Source organism: Eulemur rufifrons, chromosome 7, assembly GCF_041146395.1.
Source record: "Eulemur rufifrons isolate Redbay chromosome 7, OSU_ERuf_1, whole genome shotgun sequence".
In the NCBI taxonomy this organism is placed as follows: Eukaryota; Metazoa; Chordata; class Mammalia; order Primates; family Lemuridae; genus Eulemur; species Eulemur rufifrons.
In genome coordinates, this window is record NC_090989.1 from 79,527,503 (window position 1) to 79,542,317 (window position 14,815).

Below are 14,815 nucleotides of genomic sequence, written 5' to 3' on the forward strand. Positions count from 1 at the left end.
CACCATGCCCAGCCAACTGTCACTTTTGATGATTGCTTTACAATCTATCACATCATCAAGCCATAATTTATTTATCCCTTTTCATTATGTTGGACATTTAACTTGCTTCTAGTTGTTTGCTGTTCAAATACTGCAAAGAACATCTTGGTACATATATTTTCCTCTTAAATTTAGGCCATTTTATAAGTATTAGATGAGGGAGAAACTATTTTAACATTTTGGTATTTCCTTTCTAATCTTTTTATTAAGCATTTTAAACATGATTAGAATAACACTATACTGTAGTTCCTCTTTATCCTTGAGGGGTATGTTCCAAGACCCCCAGTGGATGTCTGAAACCATGGGCAATACAGAACCCTATATATATGCTATGTATATATATATAATATAGCATTCTTATTACATGCATGCCTAGGGTAAAGTTTAATATATAAATTGGGCTCAGTAAGGGATTAACAACAATATTAATAAAATAGAACACTAACAATGTATTGTAATAAAAGTGATATGAATGTGATCTCTCTCTCTCTCTCTCTTTTTCAGAATGTCTTATAGTACTGTACTCACCTATTTTCAGACCATGGTTGACTGCAGGTAACTGAAACCTTGGAAGGTGAAACTGTGGATAAGGGGGGACATACTCTCTATATAATTTTTATCTCACACTTTTTATTAATAATATTTCATAACTATTTTTATGGTCACATATTTTATAGGTGTGGTTAGATCAGAATTTAAAAGCTTATTTAAGGCTCTTATGACATATTATCAATTGCACTATCTTTTCCCCTACAAGCTGACAGTCTGAAACATAGACATTAGGATTTTTCAAGGATTTTCCAACTGAGAATCCCTGTGCTTGGGTTCCTCGCTCCCATTTCAGTCCTGAGTAGAATTGCTTGACCGCCTTGCTCTTGCCTGTTGGTCATCTCCTCTGTCAAGGAAAGGAGAGTCTGAGAGGAGGGAACGTGGGGAGAGACTGGGGTATCTTTCTCCACCCCAGGTGCTCCTGTCCATCCAAGAGCCCAGCCCATGTTCTCATCTTGTCCTAACCCCCCTTTTTTAAATTTAATTTTATTTTTTTTGAGGCAGAGTCTTGCTTTGTTGCCCAGGCTAGAGTGAGTGCCCTGCGTCAGCCTAGCTCACAGCAACCTGAAACTCCTGGGCTTAAGTGATCCTCCTGCCTCAGCCTCCCGAGTAGCTGGGACTACAGGCATGCGCCACCATGCCCGGCTAATTTTTTCTATATATATTTTTAGTTGGCCAGATAATTTCTTTCTATTTTTAGTAGAGACGGGGTCTTGCTCTTGCTCAGGCTGGTCTCGAACTCCTGACCTTGAGTGATCCGCCTTGGCCTCCCAGAGTGCTAGGATTACAGGCGTGAGCTACCGCACCCGGCCGTAACCCCTTTTTTTGTTTGTTTTTATTAACATTTATTAAATGTCTCCCTAAAGGTCCTGGATGACACTGAGACCTGTAGTTAGAACCGAGACATATGTGTAAGAATGGCATATATCCAAATATCAGCTCATTAGTTCAAATCTAACATAATTTTCCCTTGAGCTAGAACCTCATATTAACTTGAAGCACTCAGTGGCACAGCATCCTCTAATTTAAAGATTTTAAAAGAAAAACATAATCAGAAGACCCAGTTTTCAAAATCATGGTTAAAGGCCCACAAATTAGCTGGAAGGGAGGGATAAAAAGGAATAACCTCTTTTCAAATAATAAATAAATACCCAAAGTCCTCTGCCACAAAAGCAGATCCTTGCGATTTCAGTCTCTTCCCATGAGATAAAGGCACTCTCCTGCTACCCTCAAAGGGAGGCAAGAAAACAACTTTCCCTAGTTTTTACTGTATATTTCAGGGGTATGTGGGTGTTTTGTGCTTTTTTTACATTTGTACAGTTTACATTGCTTGATCCTTAAATAAACTTTTAAGATTAAAACAGCCATATTAAAGAGTATTTATATAGTTCCACCATGCAAACAAAGCCTTTTTAATATTGAAAATTTTTCAAAATTTGTATTTTTAATCACTAGGCAATGTAAATTTGACCATCTAAATGTATAAACTCTGACTAAAGTATAAGCAATTATTTCATTCATAAATGCTGTTTTCAGTCCCCTAATACACCTAGCACTGCTGTGTAACAAAGGTTTTACAATTCAGAGATATAAAAATATCAGCTTTAAAATCTGAACTGTACAGTATGCACATTAATATTTGCACCATTAAATTAGGAATACACTTAAGTCTGGGAAATAATAAACTATACATAGTAATGCTTTTCTCAATCTGTAGCTGGAGCTAATACAATGCAGTGTTTACCTGTCTAATGAGAGTTGAAAAGGGACAAGTAGGCCTCACGCAATAGTTAGCTAGGTCAGTGTGACAACATGCATTGCATCAAAAGACAGACTAATCAGGAACGAGCCAATCTGACTGATATGAATGACTATTGCTTTACAAAAGTGGCTGGAGTTCTCCATCTTATAAAATCAACATCCCTGTCCAATCACCTCGAGACAGTTACTCAAGTGTTCTCTCGAGGATTGGAGACCAAAGCAGCTATATAAAACTGTAATGCACCCACTGGGTACCATCTAATGAGGGTAAACAGGAGAAATTACATCTTTCAAATGTTAATCTGACACTGTAAACAACAGTTGGGTTCTCATTTACATGCGCAAAGCACTTTAAAATATTTTAATCACTTTCCTATGGAAGAAAGAAAAGCTATGATTCCAATGGTTAATGACTAAATTTTAAACAAATCATCTCCATACCTACCAGGTTAAGAAATAGTACAGTTTTTACCATTGTGCCCCTTTTTCTTCTTGGATTTACTTGTCCTCTGACCAAATTGACGGGCAGGGAGTGCAGAAGATGGACTAGAAAGGTTGTCTGTATAGAAGGGGTATCTCCATGGCTAGGATTGAGGGATTGGTTGTCCAAGAAAATATCCTTTTTTTCTGAGTCCAAAGAGGAGGAGGAAGGGAGGAACATCAGGAATCCCAGCAACCTATTTACCCCTGGAGCTCTGCAGTACATGATCAGAAGTGGATGGGCATACTGTCTGTAAAGATCAGCATTCTGGATGTATGCTTGGGTCTTCCAGGCACATTTATTCCATATAACTCACTTGTAGTTATTGGGGATGCTCCCCAGTCTGTCCTGGGGAGAACATTTTCTTTCTGTAACAAATATTCAGGGTATTGTCAGAGTGGCAGTTTCTACTTCTCCCATGAACATGGCTATGAGACCTGGATCCCTTCTCTTCAAAATGGTAGACCCAAATCCTTTCATTCGTTGGAGGATGCTCAATTTTGATGCCATTGTATTTTCCATGGTCAATGACATCATCTGAAAACACGACCTGCTGTGGTCTGGGTTGAGACTTGGATCATCTGAGTACCAGCGGATGTACTAGTTCCTCTTCACAAATTACTTTTTTCCTGAACACAACTCAGAACCTAGACTCTTTAAGGACTATGCATACCTATGCAGTATAGAAGAGTTCAACGTTCCCATGTTGCTTGTTTTGTCACAATCTTTTGCCTCCATTTCCTCAGAGTTTGCAAAGAAAATCATCATGATCTCTGCTTGCTTCCTCCATCCACTGAAGCCACTGTGATATTAGACAAAGCCAAAGAATCCATAGAATCCTGAACACGTTGCTCTGGTTTCAAGTCTGTCAAACATTCCAGGGAATATTCATACCCCTGTGTTTGATCATGATTATAACCTGACGCTCCAGGGTCCAGATCCAATTTCTGGAGTCTTCTACTGCTTGCAGAATTGCCCAGTCCATCCTGTGACTGTGCCCATTGCATATGAGATCAGTAATTTTTACTTGCAAGGCTCTGGTTGTTTTGCTTTAACTTGGTTTTACTTTTAACCAGGTCATCAGATATCCAATGCTGGTTGGCTCAAATATCCATCTCATTGGGCTTCTGCTGAAAAGACTTTTATCACCAAATTTGAGGAGGAGCTGTGTCATACGATCTTCATGCTCAGCCCATTTTTGAGGGTCTTCTGGGGTTTCATCCTCTACACTGCCTTTCCCAAATTCTTCATTGACAAAACTTGTTCCTTGCCTGGAGAGACTCAGATCATCCAATTTCCCAGAAAGGGTGTTGTCAGCATTACCTGAGAGGCCAGCGAACTTGTATTTCAGAGCAGGAGGAGAGACTGTAATAACTGCTTTTGACCATTTCATCCTTCTTCTGGTGTCTCTTGATGGAACTGACCAAAAGGCAGAATTGGAAGAATTAGAGGCACAGGTATCTTTACCAAGACTACATGTTTTGAGCAATGAATCTGATTTTGTGTGGGAAGAAAGAGACATCCCAACAAAAAGGATTTACGCTAGGCACAAGAAAAGCACGCTTCTGTAGCACACCAGTGCTGCCTGTTGTAGGTTATCTGCACATGGTCAACACCAATATGTTCCCACAGGTTTCACAGCACTCTGCATAGACAGACTCAAATAGCCACAGCAGAATGGGTGGCCATCCTTTATGATACATCTTGTCCTCCCGGGAACATTTCATGCTCAAGGCAGCAGAAGTATTTCATGTGCCAATGGCGACTCTTAGCTTCTGTGCACACAGTAACAAAATTATCTCAGCAAATGCCGAGCACTAGGGGTTGAGCAATTCAGCAAGGCCCTTGCCAAGGTGAATTTTTCCATCTTGATAAAAAAAGATGAGGTTGACCAGCAACTCTCTGCATGTGAAACAGACAAAACAGAATGGGTTCCAGCACACTCCAGGGCTCCCTTTAGAGACAAACACTGCAATTCTCACTTTGATCTTCAACCCACACTGCATACACATGGCGGCTGATCCTGCTCTGGACAAAAGTTTAATCATTCCTCTTCCAAGTGCTTCTTTCTGCTGCTAAGCACTGAACACTTAAAATTCTTTTCTCTCCTCCTCATTCAAAGACAGGTAATATCACATCTCATTATCATTGGTGGCAACTGGTAAAAAGCCCTTTAATTTATCTTCAGGGCTGATAACATAAGGAAAGTTTTCCTCTGGTAAGCAAGCAAAATAGAGCTGGATCTTCTCTGGTCTAAGGCCAGATCAGGAGGACCAGGAGTACTCCTCCAGTGCACAGCCCGAATCATCACCATCTGATACGGAACTTCTCTGACACCCAAAGGCAAATTTGCTTATCTTGGACCTCATGTCCAAAGGCATAATATTAACAATAAAGTTAAAAAGCCGGCTTCTCAGTCACAGGACATCAAACAACGGCTGCTCCGTCTGCCCGCTCCATTCTCAGGAGCCTTAGTGAGTGGAACCACTGAGATGCCCTTACCTCTGAATCTTGAACTCTTTTTCCTGGAAGCAGTGGGCTGTTACAGAAAACTCACTGGGTTCTGGAGTCACAGAGAACTGGGTTCAAATCCCTAGTTCTGGTACTCACTAGTTGAGTGAGGTTGTGCAACTGTAATCTCTTAGAACCTCAATTTCTAGGTCTTATGTATTTCTGTAGCATGATAATAGGGGTGTAGTGAGAATTAGATGAGAGAAACAACATGAAGCGTAGGGCCTGGTATATACCATGTATTTAACAAGTGATGGTTGTCTCCTATTCTGTTTTTCTGCTATGCATGAACTGAACTAGCCTGGTGTTGCCATCTCCAGTGAGGCACTAGGATCGCCATTCTCATGATTGAGTATGACCTGGGGGAGAAGAACACCACAGCCTCTCCAGGCCTTTTACCTCTTGTGCCTCAGCCTAGAGTAGTGATTCTCAAATTTTTACAGTTCATCAGAATCACCTGTAGGGTTTGTTAAAACAGACATTGCTGGGCCCCACACCTAGAATTTCTGTCTCTGTTGGTCTGGGGAAGGGTCTGAGAATTTGCATTTCTAACAAGTTCTCAGTTGATGCTGCTGCTGCTGATCTGAAACCCCATTTTGAGAACCACTGGCCCAGAACACTTTACTACTCTTCCTGTCTCTGACTAACTCCTACTCCTACTCCTACTCCTACTCTGAGACCTTTTGGTCTCAGATTTAATTGTATTTCTTCCAGAAAGTCTTTGTTGAGGTCCAAATTAGGCATTCATCTTCTGTGCTTCCAAAGCTCCCTGGATTTGCTCACTCACAGGACTTACCGCAATGTTCTGAAATTGTCTTGGTTCTTGTCTGTATCCCCCACGAGACAGTAGCTACTTTGGAAAAGGGACCGTATCTGCCCTATTCATGGCTGTATCTCTAGCCCCTTGCTAGTCATCAATTTATCTATCATACATTGAAATAAATTATAAACTATTTAATTCTTTAACATATCTGCAGCTTAAAACAGCAAATTGTAGATGTTAAAGACTTATTAATTCATTTGCCAAGACGATTTGTTAAATAATGTTGTTGTATGCACAGGCTGTGTGACTTGTTTTGAACAGTAGGTGCTTATGATCTGGTATTTTGAGCCTATTTCTGGGATCTTGACTCAATTTCATTACTTTTCTTTTCTTTTCTTTTTCTTTTTTTGAGACAGAGTCTTGCTCTGTTGCCTGGGCTAGAGTGCAGTGGTATCATCATAGCTCGCTGCAACCTTAAACTCCTGGGCTTAAGCCATCCTCCTACCTCAGCTTCCAGAATAGCTGGGACTACAGGCGTGCACCACCACGCCTGGCTAATTTTTTCTATTTTTTGTGGAGACGGGGTCTCGCTCTTGCTCAGGCTGGTCTGAAGCTCCTGAACTCAAGCAATCCTCCCACCTCGGCCTCCCAGAGTGCTAGGATTGCAGGTGTGAGCCACTGTGCCTGGCCTCAATTTCGTTTGTGAATTTTTCTTGATTTTTGCCCCATGTTAAACGTTTTTCATAATTACAGTTATTTAAATGGTCACTTGTATTCTTGCTGGCCTATTCTTTTATTAAAATTCACCATGGAGTTTTAGTTTTCTGAAATATCTTATAGTATTTTAATTATTATCTCTTGCAATCTGTATCTAAACTTCAAGTACAACGTTCGTCTTATTTTTATTTATATGTTTTAGCTTTTTTTCTGTAGTGAACATGTGGGAATAATATGCTATTAAAATAAGCAAAATATGATCTGTAATGGTAACAAAATGAAATATAAGAGGGCAACATGATTGTAACTTCATGACTAAGGCTGATTAAAATACATGGAGAAGTGTGGGTCTCTATCTCACTGGTTTCTGTACCTGAATTCCCAAAGCTCTCCTGCTTGTCGAGACTGGAACATTTTACCCTTCTTAGCCACGACTCTGAAAGAACCACATCAAGGCTTGCATAACCAAGAATGGTCTTGGCACAATACAGGTAGTTTGTTTGGTTTTGCTAAATACATATTTGTTTCACCTTGATAGTTTTAAAGAAATTGTGTTGTCTGGACTAATAACAATTGCCATAATTATTAGCTTAACAACAATTTTAAATAAAAGGGGTGAGTGGAAAGGATTCTTATCTGATTTCTATTTTTGTTTTTTGTTTTTTGGGACAGAGTCTTGTATTGCTCTGTTGCCCAGGCTGGAGTGCAGTGGCGCAATCATAGCTCACTGCAACCTCAAGCAATCCTCCCACCTCAGCCTCCTAAGTAGCTGGAACTACAGGTGTGCTATCATACCTGGATGATTTTCTTTAAATTATTTTTTGTAGAGGTGGGGGTCTCACTATCTTGCCCAGGTGGCTCTCGAACTCCTGGCCTCAAGTGATCCTCCTGCCTGGGCCTCCCAAAGTGTTGGCATTATAGGTGTGAACCACTGTAGCCAGCCATGATTTCTACTTTTAATTGAAATGAGTTAACTTTGTTTCTGGATGTGATAGAGTGATAGGTATTGGATTTATCCTCCAGTCTTAGCAGCTAGAACTGTGGACAAAATATATAACAACAGTTTTTGGCATTTGAGTAGCAGGTAGTATAGTCTGTGATGCTTGAGAGAAGGGAGACAAATGAGGTGAGTTCTACAATTGACCCAGTGTATTGCTGGGATGGAAATTCCAGGACTCAGAGCAGTAAGAGGAAACACAAATAGAGCCCAGCAATCTCTCTGAGTTAAAAACATAAATCGGAGTTCAGGGAGGTCAATGTAGCTAGGACTTGTGGGGCAGAGGGCAGAAACGGATGGAGCTGCACAAAGAGAGAGGTCTGGATATATACAGAGAGACCGCCATTAAGTCTTTGGTTGAGTGATCTGCACATGTGTGAGAGGAAACTACTGGGGCTGTGGAAAGGATCACCCCAAAGTAATAAGCTGAACAATTCCTCACACAGGGCTTGGAATAGTTCATCCTTTACCAGCTAAGGCATCAGGTATAGTTTTTAGAAGGATATCTCCCTAGTAGTAGGGTAAATTTGCCCCAGACTAAAGGCTGCTCTGGTTTCAAAGGAAGCTTTAAAAGGAGTAAACTGAATCCAAGTAACTTAACTGCATACCGAAACAAAATCCAACACTAATTGATGAAATCCAACAAACACCAGCAACCAACAATGTAAAATTAACAACGTTAGGCATCTAATAAAAAATAACCAGGTATGCAAAGAACCTGGAAAATATGATCCATAATCAAGAGAAAAATTGACCCATAGAAACAGAACTAGTAATGACAGAGATGATGGAATTAGTGGACAAAGATGTTATAACAGTTTTTATAAATATGCTCGTTTTGTCCAGGAAGGTGGAGGAAAACATGAGAGAGAAATGGAAAATACAAAATGGACCCAAATGGAACTAACTTCTAGAGATGAAAAATATAATATAGAAAATGAAAAATATAGTAGATGAGATTAACAGCAGATTAGATACTGCAGAAGAAAAACCCCAGTGAACCTGAAATTATAACAATAGAAACTATTTAAAATGAGGAACAGAGAGAAAAATACTAAAAATAAATGAACAGATTATTATGACCTATGGTACAATATGAACAGTCATTGTAATTGGAGTTCTAGAAGGAGAAGAGAAGAGGGGTAAAGGGAGAAGGGAGAAATTTCTGAATTTGATGAAAACTATAAGCTTATGCACAATGAGCTCCAAATAGAACAAACATAAAGAAAACCATGCCATGGCATGTTATAATAAAATTGCTGAAAACCAATGATAAAGAGAAAAATTTAAAAGCAGCCAGAGGAAAAAAGGACATACTCTGTACAGAGGAACAAAAATAAGATTGAGAATAAACTTCTCATCAGAAACTATGTAAAGTAATATTTATATAAGCAGTTATCAATTTCCTATTGATCATTCAGTTTAGTAGAATATAAGTAATAGTTCTTCCCAAATTAAAAAAAAGATTGTTTTCTTTTACATTTGTAATCTTCCTTTTTATAAAATTCAGCTAAAGATTTATGAATTTTGTTAATATTTCATAAAAATTAAATTTTGATGATTTCAACAGTTTTAACTGTTTTTTTAATTTGCTTTAAATATTTTTCTTTTCTTAGTTTATTTCGGCTTTTTAAATTCCATTTTTAAAAATAGTTATAAACTCAGTTTAATAAGCTTGACTTTTAAATTTCATTTTCTGAAGTCAACATAAGTATTCATGACCTTATCTTTTTTCTTGTACTACATTCATTTATTCATGTAATTATTTCAGCAAATATTTATTGGGCATATATTTTAGGTCAGGTACTATGGTAAGTACTCTTATTCTAATTACACATTCATGTATACCAGTGTATCAACTGAGTTGTGATACAAACCATATTTCTTACTATGTGTTGTGGTCAGAAACATTTCCAAAGCCTTATTCAGCCTATATAGGGGCTCAACACATTAAAGAAACAAAGAGCAGACCCAAGAACTCAGCAAGCATTGATTGTAGAAATTTAGCGTTATTGCTGCTGGCTGTTCTTCATGTTTTAAAAAGTCCTGAGGACCTCATTGTCATTTTAGGGAAGATTTGATCCCAAGTTCCAGAAACTCACTCAAGCTTGCTTAAACTAAAAGAGACACGAGCAGACAAAGGTGTTTCACAGAACGCAAGGGCTAGAGAAAGCCTCACAAGCACCAGAAACAGGTGCTGGAAAGCCCCCACAAACCAAGCCATCTCTCTCTCCTTTACCGCTTGGTGAGGCTCCATAGTCTTTTATTTCTGTTCTGAGACTGTGCATCATCCTTTTCTTTCCTGTGCTTTTTTGTCTTCTCAACCTCTCATACTTCCTATTAAGTACCATAAAGCCTGATTTGAATGGCTGTGTCCAATTCCAGACTTCCACAAGAGACAATCTGATTGGCTCAGCTTGGCCAGGTGTCTATACTCAGAGCAATCATGTGTGGCCAAGACAGTGAAGTGAACAAGAACATGTCTGTGCAAAGCACCCCCATGAGAAAGGGCAGTTCTAAGGTAAAACCAAAAAGGGGTCTCCTACAACCATATATTATTGATGTTTATTGTGAAGACCCCCATGAAGAGAAAGATAATAACAGATGTAATCAATTAATTAATACTGCCTTACTCTAAGAAAGAATTTGAGGCAGCTGAATCTTAAAGTATGAAGTATGCTCAGGTGCAGACTTTAATATAATATGCCTGGAAGATGAATAAATTTAGCATTAAAATGCTTTGATACAAAATTATTAAAATTTTCAAGTATGATGCAGTAATTTAAATTATTTTCTTAAGTGGAAAATCTCATTCCCAATGTTTCCAGGCAAGTGCGGAGATCTTGAAAAGTGACCATTTGGCTGGTTTGTTTCTTTTTGTATACACACAGCCTGTATTTTAGCCAAAACTCTACTAGTAAGAAAATGTGGTAAAACAGAATTAGTAAATCAATTTGAATATAACCAACAGAGAGAGTTGATTTTAGATTTTTAAAATATTTTGGTCAATGTAATGTGTTGGTTAACGAATTGTTGAAATTTCATAAGGAAACGAAACTCAGTTGTCTGGCTTTTACCAGGTGTTTCTATATGACTATAGATAATTGTACCTCATAGCATGGGTACTAAACAATTTAGGCTAAATGTCTTCTTGTTTTACTGCTACATGAGGAGGGGAAGTGAAATGCGGAACAAATCATTACTCTAGACAGGAAGCAATAGAAAGGCAAATCAACGTTCTTGACTTGGTCCTTTGCATTGTTGCTTTATTTTTACTGGAAATGCTTTACAGCAATGCCCCCTTGTATCACTAGTTGTTCAGTAAATGCGTTATCTGATATAGCTTCAGCTCCAGCTGAGACTGAAAGTTTCTGTTCCCCTGGGGAGAGACCCTGTACCTTGAGTTAATTTGCATATGAATTCAAGTGCCTGGGAGAGGAGAGAGCTGCTGACTTAGAGACTAGGTTTTGTGCCTCAGGGGAGAAGGGTTATCTATTCCAACAGGCATGGGTGTACATCCATGTGTGCAATTATAATTGGGATGTAGAATGTTAAGGGGAGGATTAAGCGACAACAAGCTAGATTCTTGGGTAGTCCGTGTTTCTTTGCAAGGGGAAGTAACAGTATGCAAGATTGGGATTTCTTTGGGAAGAGCCTCAAGAGAGTAAAAAGCTGGGCTGACAGCCTCTCTTGAGCAGAGGTTGTCCTAGAGATCTAGATCAGCCCTACAGGGATCAGCCAGTGCCTCTTCTCTAGATAAAGAAAGAGCTCAGAGATGGCTGGAGGGATTCCACCAACAAGTCACTAGGAAAGGAGCATGCAGGCAGTTGTAGTCAGACTATGGAAACGATAGTGTGAGAACTGGCAGTGCTTCCTTGTAGGGGCATCAGAAAGATCAGTGGGAAAGACTCCAGAAAGGCTTTGCACTTTAAGTGAGATGGCAAGAGGATGCTTGTCCCTGCAGCTATGACCTCTTCCATTTCTACTACCTCCTTACAAACTGGCTACTGTATCTCTCATCTTTAAAAAAATCTTCACTAGATTTCTCATCTCCCTCCAGTTGATAGAGCATTTCTCTGCCTCTCTTTCCAGAAAAGCAACTCAGAAGAGTTACCTACACACTGCCTCCATCTTTACCTCCCTTCAAGCTCCTTTAATCTTTAGGATGTTTTTGGTATTAAATAACAGAGAACTCTGAATCAGCTGTGTGAAATAAAATGGGGAATTTATTGGCTTGAATGACAAGAACTCCACAGGTACAGCAAGCTCCAGACATGGGCTCTGGCAATTCTCTGGGCTCTGCCCTCCTCTTTAGGGTTGGCTTCATCCTCAGGCTGTGCCAAGATGGTTTCCACAAACTAGGTGACACATGCAGAAATGATAATAGTCAATGGAAGAGGAGGAGCTATCTTCTCCTTATGTCTCTTTTAAAAACAAAAAGAGACCTTTATAGAAATTCTTCAACAGACTTCCCTGTAAGGTTTCTTGGATTGGCCGGTGCCAGAGAAAGAAAGACAAGCAGAGTTGAAAGGGATAAGTAAAGAGGCTTTATTGGAGCGCTCCTGGGTGAGGGTAATGGGTCCCAAGAGAGGGGGACCCAGGCGAGGTTCTTGGGTCCCAGGAGAGAGAGAGACCCGAGAAGTTGCATCGCCCGGAAGTTTTGAATGGGCTTATGTATGTTTTTAGGGCTGGGGGTAGGGGTTTCTTTGGTAGGAAGATTTATGGTGGGGAGAGCAAGGAATTTTCTGTTGCAGTTTTAGGGTGGGTATTGAGACATAGAAGGGGCTGGTGGTATGTGTGGACTCCAGGAACCAAGACTCTTATCAGGGTAACCATCCAGGTGTGATCGTCCTTTAACTTAGCTGGACCTTGCAGGCATTGTTCTTGGCAGGTCTCCTGGGCTTCTTCTTTTTCCATTAGGGAGGGGAGGGGTGCCTGCCACCAGCCTTACATTCCCCTCACATCTTTTTGGCCAGAATTATATCACATGCTCATTCTTAAACAAATCATTGTCAAGGGAAAGTGGATAGTAGTGTTTGGTTTGGACCAATCAGGATTTATACTGGAGCTCCTGGTAGGAGTTCTGCTTGCAAAGAAGAAAGGGAGAATAGATTCCAGGAAACATCTAACATTTCAACCTAACCTCTATTCCCAACACTACACTGAAATGGAACTGCACGAGGCACCAGATCCAGTGAGCATTTCTTTGCCCTCATTGTCTTCCTCCTTTTAGTAACATTTGACATAATTAGCACCCATTAGCTTCTACTAAATGATTCCCCCCAAGTTGGAAATGAGATGATTAGCCAGGACTTGCAAAGGGCCAAGAATGGGTTTTGTGTCCCTTAGTTGATTAAATACCTCCAGCTTATAAAAGAGATTAAAGAGGCCAAGGTGCACAAGAAATTGGAGAGAAAATTTCTTTAGAGAGAGTTGCAATGTCAGTTTTTCCCCATAGCAGGAGAGCAATGTGGGGGGGGGGGGGCAGTGCTTGATTTTCCCTACCAGTTTAGGCAAAGGAGCTGTACTGGAGAGCGCTTGGAGTGGAGCACAGTGGACTGGAGTCCGATTGTGGCTGGTTAGCTGCTCTAATGGCAGGGTGAAGAACAATGCTATGTTGGGTGCTCTCCCAGAGTTTTGGGCCAATCGTGCTTGAGTGATTCCTTGATGCAGCACACATAGAGAAAGCAAGTAAGCTTGAGGTCTTCTTTGATCCTGCCCAAGAGGGCTGCTTGGAGAACAAAAAACCAAACCACAGACAAATGTTAGAGATATACCATTAGATTCCGAGGTGGTGAAGAAGGAATTGTAAGTGACCAGCCCTAGGAGATGCATTTTCTTATAGCAAGGGAACTGCCATTGCAAGGTTTCCTACGATGGTGAAGTCTCTGAAGAAACCATAGTATTGTCCCATGAGAGGAAGAATAAGCTCTAGACTTCTGCCAAGTCTAGGTAGCTCTGATTAGTTCATAACAAGACTAACCAAGTAAAATCTTTCCTGCCCAGTACCTTTTCTCCCTTCCCACTCTGCGCCAATCCTCGAAGAACCAGAGGCAGCCAAATGAGTTGGGAGAGAGGACTTCACATTTCAGGTGAAATAGAGAAGAGCCAACTCCCACTAGAGGCATCTAGGTTGAAGCACATCCAAGCTGGGAGAGGGAAGTGCCTCAACTCCTCACGAATTTGAAAGTTTTTGTTATTACCCTGGATCATTCATGATATTATACTTATTGCAATAAGACTCTGTGTACGTGTGTGCATGTGTGCTCCCAAACAGCAGTGACCAGATGGCTTTTTATTACTTAAGAACATCTAGAAAAGCAATAAAATTGAAGGCAATTTTATTCCAGGAGCAGGGAACAACTAGTTCTACCATGGGAATGGTTTGAACAGGTAGTGGAGGAAAAGAATAAGGTGGCTTTCTGATTATACCATACTTCTCTCTTGTTTAATGTATTATTAAGACTGGCTTTTTCTTCTTCCATCCAACCTCTAAATGAAGTTGTGCTCCAAGTCCTGTCCTGGGTCTTCTTCCCTCTTTGTCTATTTCTTGAAATGTTATCTTTTTCCATTTTAGCCTTTAACTTCCCCTTATGCTGATGACTTCCAAATGTGAACCTTTAGCCCAAACATTTTCTCTGAGCCCCAGAATCATGAATCTAATTGCTACTGACAACTTCGCTTGGATGTCTAATAGGAATCTCAACATGCCCCAAATTTCCCTGTCCCGCCTCCATCATCTGTTTTTCTCCAGTTCTTTCCTGTAATAAAGAAAAGCATCACTTCTCAAGTGGTTGCTTAAACCCAAAGTCAAGGAGTCATTTTTGATTTTTCCCTTTTTCTCACCCCCTGGATATTGGATATTCACATCAATATCCAGCACAAAACCAAGTCTTGCCAGTTCTGCCTAAAGAATATATCCCACATGCGTCCTCTTCTCTCCATCTGTACTGTCACCCCCTAGTGTCCAAGGCACCGTGGTGTTTTCCCTAGACTA

The 14,815-nt window shown here is 40.1% G+C and overlaps 1 pseudogene; it reads right to left on the bottom strand.

Moving 5' to 3' along the window:
• Positions 1-2,798: 2,798 nt before the first annotated feature.
• On the bottom strand, positions 2,799-5,211 carry LOC138386447 (prickle-like protein 1 pseudogene; annotated as a pseudogene).
• Between the last annotated feature and the right edge of the window lie 9,604 nt (positions 5,212-14,815).